Genomic DNA, 20,639 nt, shown 5'->3' with positions numbered 1-20,639 from the left:
CAGATTCTGGCGGTGTGACTTTCTTTGGATGCTCACACCACTGGGAGAGGCCACCTGTCATTGCATCTTTCTTTGTATTCACCTCCTCCCACCCCCCCACCCCCCATCCTTGCTCCTGGTATTTCCTGGCATCAGCTGTGAGCTCACTGGGGCTCTCTCTTGTCCTGCCCTCATTTTGACCCCCCTGGATCCAGGTCTCCCGTGACTGACCTCACTGCCATCATCTTCCCCTCCCGGCCCCTAAGACCACGCTCCCAATCTGGTTTTCACTAATAATCACACCGCTCCTGAAAAACCCTTTTTGCAAATAATTCTCTGCATCTACAGGTTCTGCCTCCACAGATTGAACCAAACACAGACGGAAAACAATGGAACAAATGTTACACTACCGCTGCTGCATAATTCATAGTTAGGTCAATGGTGCCCCATCATTGACCTAATATGCTGTGTGTTCATAGTGCACATGCATAGGCTTTTCTTCATGTCATTATTCCCTAAATAGCATGACTTAACAGCTATTTAAATAGCATTTCCATTATGTTAGTTATTGTAATTAATCTAGAGATGATTTAAAGTATGCAGAAGGGTGTGCATTCGTTATATGCAAACATTACACTATTTTGTATAAAAGACTTGAGCATCCATGGATTTTGCTAGGCACAAGGGTCCTGGAAACAATCTCCTATGGATACTGAAGAACAGCTGTATCCCATAATCTAACTGCTGCCTCTCATCTTTCAAGTACGTTAATACTAGTGAGCCCACAACATAATTTTTACATCATTGAGACTGCCAGTCCATGAATCACAATTTTTTTCAATATCCATCACCTAATCAAAAGCATAACTTGCAATCACTCCTGTCCCTTGCAATCACTCCTGTCCTCACATCCACCAGCACAGTGGAACCCGGCTGAATCTTTTTTTGTGTGCTACCTTCCAAGTGGCCAAACAGTGTTCAAGAGAAATCATACCGCCAGGCTGACTGATTGGACACATTCAAGACTGTGACTATTAGAAGCATACTCACACTCCCCAGCAATCCTCCTACCACAGTAAGTTTGCTTCCATGTTCCCCTAAATCTCTTTCTTTCTCTCACTCTCAGCTGAGGGACTTACCTCATCTTTACAGGAAAAAACAGAAGCAATCTATATGTTGATGACTCCACATTTAACTTCCCAGCCTTGACTGCTCACCTGAGCTCCAGACTTGTACATCCATCTGCAGGCTTGGCATCTCCACTGGGAAGTCTAACAAACACCTCAAACCTAGCCCATCCACCCAGCGCTCCTAATTTCTCCATAAGATGCTGTTTCTCCCCCAGTTTCCCCAGTCTCAGAAAATGGCTCTACTTCCTAGGGAGCTGCTTATTACAATGTTCTGAGTCTTCCAGTAAGTCCCCACTGCTACGTGCCACCCAGCATCCATCCTGATCTTCTTTACTATTAGAACTTGAGCTCAGGGACTGGATGTGACCAGCGGGATACTTACCTCCACGAACTTCCATACAGAGAAGAGCGGTCACGTGACCCCAACCTGGCCAATAAGATGTACTCAGAAGTTCCTAGGTGGTCTTTCCTGGGAAGCTTTTAAGAGGGAAGACCCAGCAACCATGACTGTTTTTGCCATTCCACCTGCCTCTTTCTTGTTCAAAATGCACACACAATCCCTGGAGGTCCTCAACCATCTCATGAGCAGAACAAAAGTCAAACAGACAGGAGAGAGGATCAGAAGGGGTCTGGGACCCGATGGGATCTGGGAGTGGCTGTCATGGCTTTGCACTGCCTGCCTCTAGACTCCATTCTGCTTTGAAAAACTAAACCCCTTAGTTTACAACACTATAATTTGGTTTCTGTTCCAACGTCTAACTGCAGTTCTCCCTGATCTGCCCATGAGACTGAGAGAAAGGTAAATCCCAAAGTTCCTGCCTCAGAGCTGACCTTCTACTCACTTGGGAGGCAGAAGCTGTGTTTTCATTCCAACCAGTTTATCAAAGAAACAACACCCAGAGGCATGTGAGTTCCTAAATATACATTTTCTTATTTTTTTCTACACTTGGAACACTGAGTTTTCTTGCTTTGGTTTTGAATTACCACAAAAATATCTGGTTTGTTTTATTTTCCCATGACTTCTCTGATACATTTGGAAACCAGCATTGAAGGCCCTTGCATCTTATTTGTGTGGGGTTTTCCCCCACATAAACCTTTCCATGCACACACACACACACACACACACACACATCAGCGGTTTCCTAAGCTTAACCGATTTTTTAAAATAAACACTTGCATTGTAACTTTCCATGTGTCAAAGGGCTTTAAATATAATCTCACTTAGTTTTCCAAACAACATGTGATAGATGTTATCTTTATCCTCATTTTTCAGATAATAGAGAAGAGGCACAGATAACACAACTAGTAAATGACAGGATCAGAGCTGAAACGCAAACAGTTGGGCTTCAGAATCCATGGGCTGGGCTAAGCCCTTGTGAAACTGGGAAATGAAGGCAACCAAACAAAAATATAGAAACAAATATTTTTGAAAAACTTAAATATCTGCCACAAGCCACGGATTTAGCTCAGTGGTTCTGGCGCCTGCCCTGTAAGCACAAGGACCCAAGTTCGATCCCTGGTACCAAAAAAAAAAGAGCTTTAAATGTTTGTGCTCACTTCGGCAGCACATATACTAAAATATAATAACTGCCACAAAACGCCAAGTTGCCAAGAAATACAAGAATAATAACCCACAGTCTCTGTTCTCAAAGAGCTCACAATAGAGCAGAGAGGAGAAATCGATCCAGTAGCTTAGCTAATACAGAGCAAAATGACTTTGGAGCTAAAGAGTGCAGGAAAACCTTTAGACTCAGCAGAGAGATAGGAGATTAACATGGCAGACTTTCCCAGGGAGGACCCAGATGTCACTGGAGGTCCGGGCTGTCCGGGGTGCGATGGGAACCATGTTGAACACTTTTTCACAGTACACTCAGACTTTCATCTCAGCTTAACTGGTTCTGTGACTTTGCTCAGATGACCTCCTCTCTGGAACTTGAACTTCAGCGTTCGCAGAATAAGGGACCTAAACTCAACCAGGCCACTCCCAGTCTGACGGTGGGTGTATTAGCTTTAATGCTATAACCAAACACCTGAGAAAAGTAAAGCAGCGATGATACTGCTCACCCCAGGGCAGCCGGGAAGCAGCAGGGAAAGAGCCAGAGGAAGGGGCTGGAGGCTAGATGGAGCCCTCAGGTCACACCCGTGACCACTCCCGCGAGATAGGTCCTCCTCCTGCTTCTCTTACCCCTTGTAATGTCAGCAAGTTCTGATCTCATCAGTGGATTAATTCATTGATAAAGTTAGAGCCCTCATGATCCAGTTGCCTCTAAGCCCCAGCCGGAACAGGACTACACTGGAGATCAACCCCTTAATCCATGAATCCTTCGGGGGTTTCTTCATATTTAAGCCATAACCATGGGTCTATGACAGCCTGTTTTATTTCTGAACAGGTCATTCCTCTGTCCGTAGGACTGAAGCAGGTGCTCCTGGGCTTCCAGTTGGCTCTGATGCATGGAGGTTAAACCTAGTACTAATTTATAACCCTAATGCTTGGATAATAACGGGTAGTATGTACCCTACTTTACTTCACCAATACTGTTTGATTCACAGTTACCTGTTTATAAATTTTTTCCTATAAACACCGTTGTATCCATATAATTATGCATTCTCCAACTACCTCCTAACTTCATTTTTAGTGGAGAAGGAGGAAGAGAAGAGAACAGAGAATAATGTTTGTCATTTTACTGCCAGAAGAGTTTCATTGTTCACATTTGGATTTCTTTGATTACTAAAAGTGCTATTTTAATAAGCTTGTGGGTCAGTCATAGTTCTTCATTAGTGAATTGGCTGTTTGCAGCTTCCACTCATTTTTCTCCTGTTGCCATTCATGTTTTCCTTATTGATTTAGAAATCAATACGTCCTTGTGTTTTACATTTCAAGCTGTTATATTTTATAGCTATTTTAAAGCTGCTAACCAATATTTATTACATATGTTGCAAATATCTTTCCCATTTTGTCATTCGCTTGTAGCATTGTTTATGGTTCCTTGGTTGAAATGAGTTAGTTTACTTTTATCAAGATTAGGAATAGGGAAACTTCTTCTGCAGTTTCAGATAATAAATATTTTAGACTGCATTCCACATAGTCTCTGTGACAGCTTAAACTCTGCTGTTGTAGTATGAAAGAAACCAAGAGGAAGAAAAGGGGCAAAGGGGAAGGGGAAGTGGGAGGGGTAGGGGAAAGGACAGAAGGGAATGGAATTAATATGAGAAAAATGGAAAAATGGAAACCAAGTCTTTGTAAATAGGGAGGGATGGAGGGGTTGAAGAAAGGGCTGGGAAGGGGGGAAAATAAGAACCAAGAGAGATTATGTAAAGGTGCAAATTTCCAATGACGAATGTCATTATATTGTACACCTGAAATGTACCAATAAAATTAATTTTAAAAAGAAAGAAACCATGAGCAAAATGCGTACAAATGGACATGGCTGTGTTCCAATAAAATTTTATTTATAAAACCAATGGGTGGGCCAGATTTGGCCTGCAAGCCATGATTTGCAAACCCCTGGGTAATCTGTACATCTGTTTATTTTTCTACCTTAGGTCCTGGTGTTTAGTTCTGCCTTTGGCTGTATCTCATCCCACTCCATGCCTCTTCCCTGAGGAAGTCTGCAAAGATTGTGACACTAGCCTGCATCCCTCAATTGTCTCTCTTTCTGGTTCACTGTCTCCATGCCACCTCATCAGTTCTTCCTTGGTTAGGGAACTAAATGTACCACGGTTCTAGCTACTCACTTCTGTATGTCACTTTGTGAAATAAAATTTAAATGATATTTTGGATTTTATATTTCTTTTGAGTTTTTCCTAAACGTGTTTTGGAAGAAGATTATTTCTTGTATTTCTGAAAAAAAAAATTATGACTCTCTCTCTCTGAAATATCTAGTTTCCATAAATCCATTGTTTTACTTAATTGCATATAACATTTGCTACCAATTTGCAGGTTAGGTTTGTGAAGTTGGCTCTTTAGAGATAGGTATTTCTCTCTTTGGTACTCAGTTTGCCCACTAGTTAAATGGGGCCTTGGTAATGCCAATCATCTAAGTCATAGATTTACTCTAAATATACTTAGGTAAGAAAAAGGGGAATGCTATACGCTTTCACTCAAATACATTTCATTTTATGTTATAAAACAAAATTTTATTAAAACAGATAAACACTAAGAATTTGAAAGAATTAAAATCAATAAATCTAAACTAATAACACAGCACTGAAATTATTCTTTGAAGAAGATAAAGCATTAATGTACTGATTCAAGAATCTTCTTGAACATAGACTCTGTCTTAGGACTATGCTGAATATTTTTGAGCATTTCCTTCTTTAACCCTTACAGCCCTACAGAGTATACACTAGTATCACCCCACCCTATAGACAAAGAAAATGACTCTGAAAGATAAAGTGATCTCTTAGTATCTGTGGAGAATTAGTTCCAGGATATGAAAATCTGCAACATTCAAGCCCCTTGTATAAAATGGAGCGATATTTGCTTACAACCTGTGCATAGCCTCGTGTATACTCTGTATACTCCAGATGACTTACAACACCCTATGCCTATGCATTGTAAATGCTGTGTAAATGACACACTGCATCGTTTGGAGAATAAGGACAAGGAACGAGTCACAGTGCTCAGTACAGATGCACCTTAGGCCTAACCACATTTTGGATCCATGATTCATTGAGTCCATGGATGTAGATCCTGGTATTCAGAGATCCTTTGTATACATTTCTTGATTGTCACACAGCCAAAGACAGAGCCTGAACTCGAGGCCCTGTGTGTCTAAATCCCAGGTCCATGCTCACTACATCGGTTTTCTCAATAATTCTGCACCGAGATTCTTAAACTCAGCTCCCAGTCCTTTCCCCCAGTTACAGAAGCGGCAGCAGGAGACACACAGCCTTGGCATGTGCCAGGCCTGCATCTAAGGCTGTTCCGTGTATTAACCCTACCTGTCCTCCCCAGGCCTGCAGTAGGTAGGGAGTTCAGCTGTCCTCAATTTTGAGATGAGGAAATGGAAGCACAGAAAAGGTGAGGGTGTAACTGTCAGAGCCAGTCTGCCAGGCCCAGGGATCCAGCCCTGAGGGCCACACTCCAGTTACAGAATGTTCAGAAATCACAGGACAACACAAACACCTCTACTCATTGACAGTCACAGCTTAATTCATCCCTCAGTGATTTCAGGCAGATGCAACGTTTGGAGGCAACACCGCATCCTGCTGCATATTGGATATTTCCATGCCTTTCTGTGGGGGAAAGAAAAGAACCTTCAAACCACTTTCTTTCACTCTTGGGACCTTTTTTAGCAAGTAAGTTCTCTCAGCTTCTTCCAAATAAAGGACATTATCTTGCCTTTAAGAATTGCCAGTCATCTCTTTGACAACCAGGAGTTCTTGACATTGTTTTATGTGCAGATGGAGGAGGAAATGCCACTTTGGTGAGGTGGTGGACACCTGTCATCTGCACGCTGGAAGGCTGAAGAAGGACAATTGAAAGTTTGGGCAGCTTAGTGATTTAGCAAGATCCTGTCTCAAAATTTTTAAAAAAGTGTGGGGGGGGCTGGGGATGTAGCCATCTTGTCATCTACTTAGATATCTGCTGCTGGGAAATCCAGTGATTTCCATGTCAGGATTCTTCTTCCTAACCGAAGGAATCTAATTCCTTTTCTAGTAACCTGAGCAGTTTGCCTTGTGAAGTTGTCCCTTATATTTATCTGACATCTGTCCCTTTGAGCTGTCAATAACAACCTAGGCTTATCAGTTCATAACGTTTTATAACACTAACAAAACAGTTTAAAACATGAAAGAAAGAAGCTTATCCCAGCCCAGATAGGAGCTTGAAATTCGGACAAAAGGAGCTGCTTTCTATGACACAGAAATCATGGCCTGGGTGTGCCTACAAATGTCCTGGAGACATTTCAGTGGAGTTTCTAGGAGGCTTCTGAGACCCTCACCAGCCACCTTTGTGTCTCTTGCCCCTATGTCACTGGATGGGCACCAGCTTCATCCTCTGAGTGAGGCCCACATATTCCTAGGGAACCTTGTTTGTGCCATGACCAGCTTGTTTAAAATCAGCCATGGTACCCTGAAACAGGTGTGAGGGTTGTCACCATGAAGAATGGTTGCCAGAGGAGCTCTTAATGATAAGACTCCAGATAAGCCTTTCCTCCTTTAACTTTGAGTATCGGGTATTTTGGCTCAGCAATGAGAAAAGTAACAAGACACAAGAGTTCTTGTGCCAGTCTTGCAAAATGGAATCTCATTCAGGAAAGTGAGCTCCTGTTTCTTGCCAGGCAGGGGCCTAGGCCTTGAGGACATAGCAATGAATGAACAGAGAGCATCCGAGGCCTTGTGGAGCTCCCGCTAAGTGTCAGTCTCTGTTCCAGATGCTTGGGACATATGGTGGAAGGAAACAGATGTGAGCTCATCATGTTACCCCACTACATGGACCTCCTGTGGTAACTTTCCTTGGCTTCACCTGAGCGTGCCCTGCACACACCCCTTGTTCTAGGCAAACTGGGTCACCTCTGTGTCATGTCCTTTGCTTGTTTGTATTTTTGTCTTTTAACATATTCTTCTGCCCATTCTTTTATAGCAGTGGTTCCAGCCAGGGTGGTTTTGCTGAGTGGAGGATATCCAGAAGCGTCTGGAGACATTTTTGGTTGTCACCGCTGGATGCGGTCTGCTCGGTTTGGACCCGGCTTGAATGTCCCCCAAGTCTGGGTCGAGGAAGCTTGGTTCTCAGTGTGGTGATGTCAAGAGGTGGCGGAAGCTGCAGAAGGTGGGACCACGGAAGATGACGGAGTCATCTTAACTCAGAGGGGTTAATGCTGACCTTGCAGAGGGAGTTGTGTTCATGGGAGTGGGTGTTATAAAGCAAGTCCACCACACACATGGGGCCCCTTCTGCACGTGGCCAGTTCCCTTTCTCTTTTCATCATATCATGTAGCAAGGAGACCCTCACCAGGGCACTGCGCCATTCTGTGAACCTCCAGAGCTGTATGCCTTCTTCTTTATAACATGTCTGCTTCAAGCATTTTTATAGCAACAGAAAGCGGACTAAGACAGGCTTTCATTTGCATGTCATGGGTAGGAGCCAGGGATGCTGCCAAACATCTTAGACTGTACAGGACAGTCCCCATAATAAAGACTATCTGCTCCCAAATGTCAATAATGCTGAGAGGGAGCAACCCTGCAGTACAGCCAAGTTACACCTATTTTTCAATGCCAGCTCAAATGTCACTTCCCTAAAATATCCAACTGTTTTCGCATTCCTGCTTGCTCAAGCCTACCTATTCTGCTGGGCTTCCACACCAGTGTGTGTGCCTTGCTGATGACAGCCATCACTTCCCCCAGGCTGTAAAAGTCCACATGGCTGGATTTATGCCTGATTGATCTGAGTTCTTCAAGGCTAGCACAGAGCTTAGCTCACAGCATAACTACATTTAAATATTTGTCAAATGCATGAGTGGGAAACACCCAAGTGTCTGTCTCTTTTCCCAGACTGCAGTTCCTGGTTTTTGGGCAGCCTGATAGATCTTGCTTCAGAGGAGGCATTGCCAGGCCCCTTCTGATCACAGCTGGAAGAGACCCAACTGGCCTCTGGGCTCGGGGAAGGCTGTGCTTTTACCAGCCTGGAAGGGGAGGGCCCAGTGGAAAAGAGACTAAACAAACATAGCAGGGAGTACAGCTGTGCACCCACAGAGTCCCCCACAAAAACAGCCAACAGCAGGAAGGATCTCTGCTTGGGGAGAGCTTGACCAGTTTTGCCAGTGAGTTAGGGCACCTAGTAGTTGCCCTGAGAGCCCAGGAGCCACACTGTGCCCAAGGGCTGTGACTGTACCCAAGGGCTGGCGCTGTGCTGTTCCCAGGCCACCTCTGGACGTAGACACATGGCTGCAGCAGGGTGGGAGGTTGTGTGTCAACCGTCATGGGCTCAGCTTTCCTCATCCGTGTCCTTGAGCTGTCTTCGAGGCTGCAGTGGCCTCACAGTGCTGGAAAACTGCCGAATCCAAAGAAACTGACTCAGTTGTCTCAGGCTCCTGCTGAGTCCAAATGTGCCCACTGCAGCCTTCTCTTCCAGAGCTTCTCAGAGGAAGGAACACTGTTGTGCACAATTTTTTATCTGCCTGGCAGCTGAAATGGCAACAAGGTCCATGGGGCCCCAGCTCTGCATCCCTGCAAGAAGGCACAAGGGAGCTTCAGAGATTTTGCAGAGGAGTGACTGGGCAGAAGAGAAGAAAATGGCCCCAAACTGCAAAAGCCAAGGGCACAGAGCTTTTGGCGAACACTTTACTGCTAGGAGCACCTGGGAGTATCTGTCACTCCACCAACTGAATTCAAAACGGATCTTATAATTAATAAAAGAGCAAAACTAGCTGACCAAGTCAGTTCTCTTCTTAGGCCACTACCTAATCCTCAGTATCTGCCTGCACCACACACAGTTCTATTCTTGGCAGGTTGGGTGCTGGGAGAAGCTGAGGCAGGAAGAACCTCCAAACGTGTTTTTCATTTCTGCAGACTTCTGGAGATGTGAGCGGGAAGTAGAGCAAGGATGTGCTTTCCCGGGAAAGAATGATGGTATGAGGTCCTAAACCAGGTGGACTGGCCATAGCATGACGCTCCAACTTCAAGCTCAAGTCAGCCTGCCCAACAGAAACATAATACCAGCCACAAATACAAGCCACACATGTGATTGCAAATTCTCTAGTAGCCACCCTAAAAAAGTGAAAAGAAATAAATGCCATTAATTGTAATAAAGTACTTCATTTAAACCAATACTTCCAAACTATTATCAGTTTGACATGCAAATAATATAAAACAATAACTGTGATAATTCACATAATTTTATCGTACTAAGTCTTTATGTATTTTATAATTACAGAATATCTCAATTTGAAATAATACATTTTGATTGTCAATACCTGTATTTTTTTAAATTTGCCCAAGTATATATTTGTACTTAATTCAAAAAGGAGTCACATGACATATGTTATAGTTTGTATCCAGCTGCCCCCACAAAGTTTCTTGTGGTCATAGTTAGGGCTTTTTGGAGGTGGCTGGATCAACAGTGTGTGAGTATGGTTTAGGGATGTGTGATATTTGGATTAGTACCCTAGCTAGATCAACATAGTTCTGGACGTGGTTGAACAGATTTACTGAAGAGGAAGCTCTCCCTGGGATGTGGGTTGCACCAATCACTAGGCTCCTACCCTGGATGGAATATAAAGTGAGAGAGTGAAAGCAGGCTTGCTGCCTCCTTCCTGCTCTGCCATGGACTGTTTCTCCTCTGTGATGCCCCTCTTCCATGCTATCCTGCCTTGGAGCCATTCAACTGTGGACTTAAACCTCTGCAAACTGAGAGCCAAAATAAATCTTTCCTCCTTCAACTTGTGGGTGTTGAGTATCTTGTCTCAGCAATGAGAAAAGTAACTAAAACAACATGTTAATATAATTTGTTTTGAATTTCATCCTAAAGACGGGAATTTTAAAGGTCCCACTTAGTAACCTGAACTCTGCAATAATGTTCATCCCAGACCCTATCACTTTCCTCTGTAATCAAAATTTTCTTCTATTTTTTTCCTCTAAATTTTCCTTGCCCCATGATGCCCAGCACAAGCCCCACATGGTTGTTCTCCAGCCCATTGTCCATTCTTCCACCTCTGAGTCCTCCATTACAGATCTTCGGGGTCACTGTCCTGAATCCTGCTTGAGGTTTTCAATTGATGCATACATTGTTCTTCCAGTGAAATCATAATGTTCTGATGGCTGAAATTGGTTTTGTGTGTCACTTAGATCCTCTCAGACTTTATCATAAAGCCAGGCATGTCACGGTGGCCAAAAGAACTTATGTGGAGAACCATTTACTCCGAAATGAATTAGATCAACTTCTCCATGTCAAAGCCTCCATGTCCAGGCTTTCCAGTAAGAGGAGGCTATGCTGCTCTCACCGGGGAAGCTGGCGGCTTAGTGTTCGTTCATTTACTACTTGTTTGTGGCACAAGTCACATTCAGGGATGTGGCTGTGACCTCCACAGAGGTAGAGTGGAGAAGGAGTTGTGAGCAGAACAACCTACACAAAGAAAGGATGCTGGAAAATTGGAATCTGTTCTATTTGGCTGAGGCTGTTTTTGCCTTTCTTTCCTTGATTGGATAGAAATTGATCACCACCTACTGTATTCCAGAAAATGTTCTAGACATGTAGAGCACATTAAGTGAAATAGGCATCCCACCCCCACTATCAGCAGAGTTATTTCAAAGCCGGTCTACAGTGCTGATCTAGATTGGTCCATACACTGAGAAGGAAGACACCAGTTGGGGAGCCAACTAGTGAAAGTACCATGTACATGGCAGAAGGGCAAATAGCACCTGGAGAACAATGAGATGGGAGATTTTCCTTTATTTACACATACTCTCAAGGGGAACACATACTGCTCCCAATGGGGAGAAACCCTTTGAAAAGTGTGCTGTACCAAAGACAAAGGTGGAGACTGGAGATGGGAAAGCACCCATGGGGAAAGCTGGAGTAACAGATAATAGCTGAACTTGAACTTCTGGGGATTTCATTGACATTTGAAAGTGACCTTTAATTATCTTTCTAGGACCAAGACCGACAACAGCAGTGACTCATTTTAGTATTGTAAAAAATTATAACAACTTCAGTATTGAAGCAAAGGGCACTTGGGAAATTGTGAACCACTCTTAACAAAGAGTGTTTGCCATAATTAAAATGCTACTTATGAACATGAAGATAGACTTAATATACATTTATAACTGGAGGAGAAAAGCAGGATTGGGTGAAATTATTCAAACAAGCTGATATATAGTAAATATGTCCAAAGGAAGAAAAGAAAGAGTACAATACCAAAATATTGCCACTTTCTTTTTAAACCAGGAAATAACATTAGCATTGATTTTTCTGGACTTTCCACCGTTTTTCCAATGAATGCATATTACTTTGAGGATTAGGAAGATAAAATAAACAACAAAATCCAATGACTCACTAGCTATAATTCCCCTACTTGTGTAACCACTGATCAAAAGTGTTCAGAACAGTGTTGCTGGCAGAGTGTGCATCTGTATAAGCACACAGATGTGTATGCACATGTATGTTTGTGGGAACTATGCATCCCCCTGAGCAGTCACCTGACCAGGTCGCAGACTAATGCTCTGTAGATCCAGAGAAAAGCAATCTTCTTCTACTCTTACATAATTATTTCCTAGAATTGTGTAAATTTGGCTGGGATAACCTTTCTTCAGCTATTTGTGTCTCATTTCTAATCCCCACATCCTCAATTACTTTTTGTGAGAGAAAAATCTCTCATGAATCTCCAGCTAAGAGCACAGTGATTGCCCCTCTTCGCTTTATGTGTAAATAAGACAATAAATTACCTCTGATCTCCAAGTTCTCGCTCCTTAATCTCAACCCAGAGGCAAGGAATCGGAGGTGGTTGTGCAGCTCAACCCCAGCCGTGTCACTCTCATGACATGAATCACACTGGGCTGACTCCGCAGCTTTTCAGAAGCCCATTCCTCAACAGCCTGTTTTGTGTTATGGGGTGAGGAGGACAGAGAAAGCTGACAGCAAATTGAAGGTAGAAAACACAAGCTGTTCGGAAAAAGTCACAAGAAATGACTTTAAATGTTTAATCATTAAACAGAAGAGTACTTGATTGTATATGCTTGGCTTTAATTATGGGCTCTTTATTTTGTTCCGCTGGTCTATGTGTCTGCTTTGAGGTGAGCACCATATTATTTTGATTACTGTTGCTTTGCAATGCAGTTTGAAATGGGGCAACTGGATGGCTGCAGCTTTGTTTCTCCTATCAAGATTGTTTTGGTTACTCAGGGTCTTTCTTTTGTGAGTGAATAAGCAGACCCTTCCCCCAAACAAAGACACATACTGTATGATCTCACTTACATTTGAGATCTTAAAAAAGAGAGAAAGAGATTGAACATACAAACATAGAGTAGAGCAGTGGTTACCAGGAATAGGGGAGTGGAGAAAATGGGGAAATACAGCTCAAACAACAGAAACTCATGGTTATGTCAGATGAACAAGTCTACAAATCTAGAGTACAGCATGTAGATTATACTTAATAGTTTTGTAGTGTATTGTCCTGTAGAAATTTGCTAAGACAACAGATTTTAGGTGCTCTTACCACAAAATAAATAAATACCTAATGTCACCGTGAGAAGATATGTTAATTTGCCTGACTAAAGTAATTGTGTCATCGTGTTTATGTGTACAAAACACTGTGTTGTGTACTTTACATATATACAATTTTTTAAACTAAGAAAAATAAAATAAAACTATTACTTGCTTGCTGCACAAGCAACAAAAGCAAAAATAAAAGAAGTGGGACTACCTCAAACAATAAAACTTCTGGATAGCAAAGAAAACAACCAACAAATGAAAAAATAGCCTCTATCGACTAAAGAAAATGTTTGCAAGCTATACGTCTGATGGGCGACCTACAGGCCATGTGGCAAAGGTTCGGTCCCCAGGGCACTGTCAGGAAGTGAGAACAGTGAGAGCTGGGGCCTAGCAGGAGGTGTGCGGCCCCTGACACACCCTCCAAGGACACTGTGACCCTGGTGTGAGCAGCTGGACTCCACTACACAACCAGGTGTGCTGCTCCTTCCCCGTCCAACAGTGGACCCAAAGCAATGGGTCCACCTGATCACGAACTCAAGGCTCTAAAACGCTGACCTCAAACATAAATTTTCCCTAGCTGAGCTGATCAAGATGATCATATGACAGGCATAAGGCAACTCTCAGTAAATGTCAAAGGTCTACAACCACACACAGTGCTGCTTGGATGTAATTTGTCCCCAAAAGATCACGTGTAGGAAGCTTGGTCCCAGTGTGACAATGAGAGAGGTGTCGAGATGTTTGGGACATAGGGTGCGACCATTAATCCTAATTGTCACTTGATTGGATTCAGAAACACCTCCTGGATTACTAAAGCAGCTTCTGGGTATGTCTGGGTGGGACATGGAGGCGTGGCCTAGGGTCTAGTCTGGTCCCTCTCCCCTTCCACTCTGATGCTCTTCCCCTGCTCTACTTCCCAGCTGCCATGAACCAAGCAGCTTCACTCCACTAGACACTTCTGCCGTGAGGGCTCCACCCTGAAGCCAGTCAATCATGGACTGAAACTAGGAACAGATTAAATGTCTCCTCCTTTAAGCTGTGGGTGTTGGCTATCATGCCACAGCAATGAGAAAGCTGACTGACACTTCTGTCCTACTAGGATGTCCTCAGGTATTACATGCGTGCCCTCAGGGAGGATTAAGGTAGTTCTTATGGGTGCTTAGTTCTCTTGAGAGTGAGATTTTGAAAGAAGAGCCCAACCTCTGAGTACCTCTCTGGCTTCTAGCTGGTGATGTGATGCCATCCACCACTAGCTTCTCACCAGAGCCAAACACATACGGCTGCTGGATCTTGGACTTTCAGCCTCCAGAATGTGAGCTAAATAAACCTCTTCACTTTATAAACTAGCCTTCCTTAGATATTTTGTTATAGTGACTATAACCAGACTAACACATAAAGTATAGAATTAAATGAAAAATAAGATTTTTCTAAAGGTTATTAGAAAATCCCCAGAAACTAGGCAATAATTCTTTTCAAAGTGGCTACCCTCAGTCTTCTATTCATTCTCTCTTGCTTTCATTTGAACACATGCACACACATGCACACACACACACCCACACACACACATGCACATTCACACACACACATACACCTTCATCGTTGTAGCCTTCTGTATTGATCAGCTTTCCTATTGCTGGGACAAATTACCAACACCCGTGTCTTTTCTGTCCCTGAGACACAATACCCAACACCTGCAACTTAAAGGAGAAGAAGTTTATTTGGGTTCATGGTTTTTAGAGGTTCCAGTCCACAGTACACTGGCTTTAAGTCAGAAATGGCATTGGGCCGGGGATTTAGCTCAGTGGTTCCACCGCCTGCCTCACAAGCGCAAGGACCCCAGTTTGATCCCTGGTACCAAAAAAAGAAAGAAAGAAAGAAAGAAAAAAAAGAAATGGCATGGGTAAAATAGTCTAGCAGAGAAAAGCTGCTCACATCATGGTGGCCAGGAAGTAGAAAGGAGGGAACAGCCAGGGAGGGAGCTCTACCCTTCCAGGCCACGCCTCCAGAGACGGCCTCCTTCGCCTCCCAGACCCCGCCTCCTAACAGTCAATCAGCGGCAGCTCCTCCATAATCAGTCACCTTCCAAAATCCCTGCTTCTGAGAGTGTGAGGCTTTGGAGAAATCGTCTCCATCTAAACCATAATGACTCACAACCTACAGGAGGAGATGTTTAATCTCACTTATGGTTTCAGAGGTTTTCCTCCATGATCAGCTCACTCCAAGATTCAAACATCATGGTGGAAGAGTATGGTGGGCCAAAGCTCCTCCTTTCATGGCAGCTGAGAAGCAGAACCCAGGAAAAGAACACCAGTGAGAGATATCTGCTACGAAGATCAGTGAATGAATCCACAGATGAGTATGGTGCCCCATGACCCAGTCAGCTCCCAGGAGCCTCTTAACCCAATCAAGCTGACAATTTTGATCGACTGGCACAACTTCCCACTATTGTGTCCCAAGGAATGCCGTGTGCTATTAACATCCCCATAGCTTCCCTCAGGTCAGGATCCCTGTATGTAGTTATAGTAACGATCTTGTGGCTTCTGAAGGCTAAGCGCTGCCATTTGGCTTCCATTGCTTTGGGTGCCATCCCAACTGCTATCAGGGAGCCTGGTTCTGTGGGCCTCTCTGGCATCAGCCAAGCCTGCAAGGAGCACTCAACACCGAACCCTTCTCACGCTCATTTGGGATGGCCTGGACTTACCATGTGTCCTCTATCGGAGGGTGCTCGATCCTCCCACTGCCTCACTCCCTAGAATGGGGATGACAAGAGCTAAATAGAGACTTGTGTAATTTCAAAGTGCACGGGGGGCTGGGAGGTCAGTGCCTCAGACTGGGCAAGGACAAAGACACTCTGATCTGTCCATTAATTATTGGGTACACACAATAATCCGAAGGAGTATCGAGTGATTTAGAGGACAGTGGTAACCCTATGTCACTGTGGATGTTATGCTGATGAGGATCTTAGGAAGATGCTCAGGAGACCATTCTTACAATAGGAGGTGGGACAAGATAGCAGGCTAATAAAGAAGTTGTCCTTCCCCCAGGTGAATCCTTTCTCTCTTTTTTTTTTTAATCACTACTTGGTTCTCAAAGAACCAGCATGTCTTCAGCTGATGTACTCTTGCCCTTCAGCATCACAGCATCATGGGACCGTTGAGGCCTCAACTTGTGCCCAGAGGCAAAATGGAGTTGTGTTTCTGCATGCGACAGCCAGCTCACAGGCAAAGTGACATTGGGCCTTAGATAGGTAGTCACACTTTAATTATGAAATTTTTCCCCAAACTTTATGTAGAATGGCTCTCGACAGTCCTCTAGTTCTTCCAGTGGATACAAGTTTCTGGTGGGCCTGTGGGCCTCACAGAGTATACCCATCTGGGCATGCCCACTTCCTTAACTGTCTAACTCCATACTCTGTCATCTGGGAAGGGAATTCAGCTATTTCAGCCTTGCTCAGCATGGGACGCTGATTTTCCTGATCTAGGAGTCACCCTACGAGCGAGTTTACATCATTTCCAGGGTGCTAAATCCTGTGTCCCAAGAGTTTATCCAAGCTAAGAAACTCTCCTATCCAGTGTTCTGTTTCCCTCCGCTGATGGCACACCCTCGGAATCCAGCTCCATGCTGCGTGTCTGCTAGGTGCCTTCCTCCCTTAACCAGCCCTGCACATCCCTGAGTGGCCTTTACTACAGCTTAACCCTGGTTCTCAGCCTGGCAGCACCAGGGCAGGGAGAACAGCTCCTTCGACGGTCATCTCTCCTGCCCTTCTGCTCTGCAGAGTGCTGGCCTGTAATGGAAAGGTCAGAATCCCTCAGGACGTACCAGGATGTGACTCCTGGGCTTCATACTCAGCCTTTTCTCAAGCCTAAGGCAAAGCACCTGGTTTTCTTTACAAACTCTCACTTTATTTTTTTCAATGGTTTGTTAATTGCTCTCCGTTTTTAAAAATTGCTTTCATTGGGCCGGGGATTTAGCTCAGTGGTTCCAGTGCCTGCCACGCAAGCGTAAGGTCCTGAGTTCAATCCCTGGTACCAAAAAAAAAAGAAAAATTGGTTTCATTGTTACTTTACCAGCTTGTAGGGCAAGGATGCCACTCAGTAATACCCATCTATAATAATAACAGCAAAGTTGGGCAACGACACCATCAGACCGCAATGGACATCAACTCCATGTCTCTGCATCCCAAAAAGGAGCTATGTAGCAAAGATCACCCTTGAAGAAGTCCTGTGCTGGGCACAAATGGCTAAATCCTCTTCCTCAGAGCCTAACTCAGGCAAGGAGCTGCCCTAAGAAAGCACGTGATCAGCTACCACTGCTTTGTTCAGACATTGGAGAGGAGGTTTCTGCAAGAAAAGCACAACCTTGACTTGAAAACTAACATGGATCCTGATGGAGATACCAGCTGGGAGCCGTCAGATGACTATTCAGAGCCGCTGGGCAGACTGGCCCATCTCCATGTCTGCTGTACCAGCGAGGCAGGCGCTGTGCCGCTGAGCTATATCCCCAGCCCGGCTGTAGCAGTTGGTAGAAAGAAAAGAAAGGTTGAGAATTCATTTATCCCAGTATTCATAACAAGAAGCTAGAAAAAGAATGGCAAACTAGACACAAATACAATGGAAGAAATAAAGAGCAGAAAACAATGAAATAGTAGATGAACAAGAGAAAAATCCACAAAGACAAAACTTGGTATTTCAGAAAGATTAATAAAATTGATAAGACCCCAGTGAGACTTACCAAGAAAAAGAGAAGGACAGGAAGAAAGAACACAAATTGTGACTGAGAGTCAAAATGGATCTTTAAAAACCAGGATATTTCTTGTGAGGACGGCAGTGAGCACCGTCAGCCCAGCACTCTGGGCAGCTGAGGTAAGGAGAATCACAAGTTCCAGGCTTCCTGGCAACTTAACAAAAACAAAAAGGGCTAGAAACATAGCTCAGTGCAAAGGCCCTGGGGTTAATCACCAGTAGCAAAAAGCCACCCAAATGACAACCACAAAACACCGAGGATACCTTTTAAAATTAAGCTGCTTCTCCGAACTCCTTCATGCTGAGAACATGAACTGCTCCCGTCTCCCAGCCACGAATGACTCCAGGGAGGATGAAACATTTCCCACTCTGGGCCCAAGTTTGGCTAAGCCTACACAAGTAGGTTTTGTGGCTTGTGTTCTACCCCTTTTATAAATAGGAGGACTGCTGCTGTGCTCTTCAGGGGAAGAGGGGCGGCCTAGTTGGCCTCCCAATTTAGCCAAGTTGTAAATAAACTCATTTTTCCACTGCGATGAACTTTTCTCCTACTTTTGGTGTGGGAGGGCAAATGAACCCAGAAACCCAGAGAGCCAGGGCCTGGATCCAGGCCTGATGGAGTAACAAAAGAGCCAACATTAAGATTCAACATACATTTAAAAGATAATAAAAGGGTAGTATGAACAATTTGATGCCAATATAGTTGAAAACTTAGATGAAATCGACAGATCCCTTGAAAAGTCCAACCTATGAAAATAGTCACAGAAGAAAATCCTGAAAATTTAACTAGTTCTATATCTGTCAAAGTAATTGAATCCATAATGAAAAACCATTCTCCAAGGAAAACTCTAGTTCCAGAGGCATCACCGGTAAATTCTTCCAAACATGAAGAAATAATACCTATCTTATGCAAATACTTTTAGAAGTAGAGGACAAGAGAATACTTCTCAGTTTGTTCTATGATTGTCTTATCTGTAAGGGACATAATAAGAGAACAAAATTTTAGGCCAATTTCTATCAAACAGAGATGGAAAACTGTTTTTCTTTTTGTTTTGTTTTGTTTTTTGAGGCAGGGTCTCGCCATGTAGTTCAGGCTGGACTTAAACTCATTATGTAGCCCAGGCTGGCCTTGAACTCGTGGCAATCCTCCTGCCTCAGCCTCCACGTGCTGGAACTACAGGCATGGGCCACCATGCCCAGCTCTGGAAAAGTGAACAAAATAATAACAAATAAATTCACAAGTATGGCTTATCTCAGGTATGCAAGATTTATTTAACATTCAAAAATCGACTGATGCTATTCACTTCACTAATACAACAAAGGACAAACATAAAATCATCTCAAAAGATTCAAAAATCTAAGATTCATTGTTAAAATTCTTCACCTATTCATTTAAATAAATCTCATAAAACTAGGAAACTAGGACCAAAAGAAAATCTCAATGTGATAAAGGGTAGTCCCTAAAAACTGCAACTAGAGCTGGCAATAGAAAGTTGAATTGCTAAACATTCCCTCTGACTTCCAGAACCAGAAAAGGATAGCCACTATTGTCCCTTCTTTGAACTTCAGGTTGGTTGTCTTAGTTACTATAATAAGGCCTAGAAATAAAGAGTACAGATAGAATAAAAGTAGAAATTAAAGGATCATATAGCCTATAAACTATTGTTATTATTTTTATTACGTATGTGAATTTTTCCAAATAATCTGCAAACCATTGGATGTAATGACTAAACTTTGTAGGTTACTACATACCTGACTAATACACAAAAATGAAATCAGTTTAGAAGCTTTGCATATTCTAAAAGTCTTCTCTTCTCTTAGCAATTTACCTGGCATCTTCATATAGGTAATATTTTGAGTCTAGATAGGAGAGGAAGAAATCTGCTAAACCAATTCCCACATACTTTGGAGAGTGAAGGTTACTCCTAAGAAGATTGTCTTTTGTTTTGTTTAGGAGTCAAATTTTTAGAGAGTTATTGGTTATGAAAGATAAGACCCAAGGGAGTCATTATAATATGGAGGACAAATAAAAGAAAATTAAAATTCTCTTCAATATAACATGAAGGGCTAAGCTGTGAAGAGAAAATGTTTTGTTTCCTGTTTTACATGTTAAATCCTTGTCCAGCTGTGGCTTTGGTAAAATTTGATCAACTGCTAATTTGGTGTCAGTTTTATTTGCACATTTTGGGGGGTGATAAAGGAAAGGCTGTGGTCATTTTAGGGGACGAATGGACCACAGAAAAACAGGAAGCAATAAAGTCTAATAAGAGGACCAAAGAGCACTCAGTAGGCAGAAGTGGTCTAGAATTATCTAACTGCTGGAGTTTGTAGTCAACGAAACATTTCTGGAAATTCTCAGAAATATTTACAAATGGATTGAGTTTCCTAAAATCAAATGTGAACCATAGACCCGAGTCATTTTACTTAGATATAAAAGGAATAGTTGTACCTGGTTATCTGTAAACTTGGACATTCAGGTTGTAGTATAATTATTACATTGGATTCCCAGAACTGCAAGAAAATCAGGGGATTATGTGTTAATAAATAATGTCTGTATAATGTGGTTTACCGAGCTCTTTCATTTTTATTATCTATTTCACAGATAATTTACTACTGCTCTGGTCTTCAGATCTATCCCAATACTTG

The 20,639-nt window shown here is 43.1% G+C and overlaps 1 long non-coding RNA gene across 1 annotated transcript; it reads right to left on the bottom strand.

The window, feature by feature from the left end:
* Positions 1 to 4,538: 4,538 nt before the first annotated feature.
* Positions 4,539 to 18,414, bottom strand: LOC147826162 (uncharacterized). The gene is made up of 3 exons (XR_015439290.1): positions 18,261 to 18,414; positions 12,492 to 12,708; positions 4,539 to 9,818 (listed from the first exon to the last, which is right to left on the bottom strand). It is a non-coding gene; the product is annotated as an uncharacterized LOC147826162 (long non-coding RNA).
* Between the last annotated feature and the right edge of the window lie 2,225 nt (positions 18,415 to 20,639).

The sequence above is a fragment of the Heterocephalus glaber genome, unplaced genomic scaffold (genome assembly GCF_053883595.1).
Source record: "Heterocephalus glaber isolate CG9 unplaced genomic scaffold, H.glaber_assembly_v1.0 deba00001472, whole genome shotgun sequence".
NCBI lineage: Eukaryota > Metazoa > Chordata > Mammalia > Rodentia > Bathyergidae > Heterocephalus > Heterocephalus glaber.
Note: the sequence above shows the minus strand (reverse complement) of the source record. Positions and strands in the feature narration are given on the sequence as shown.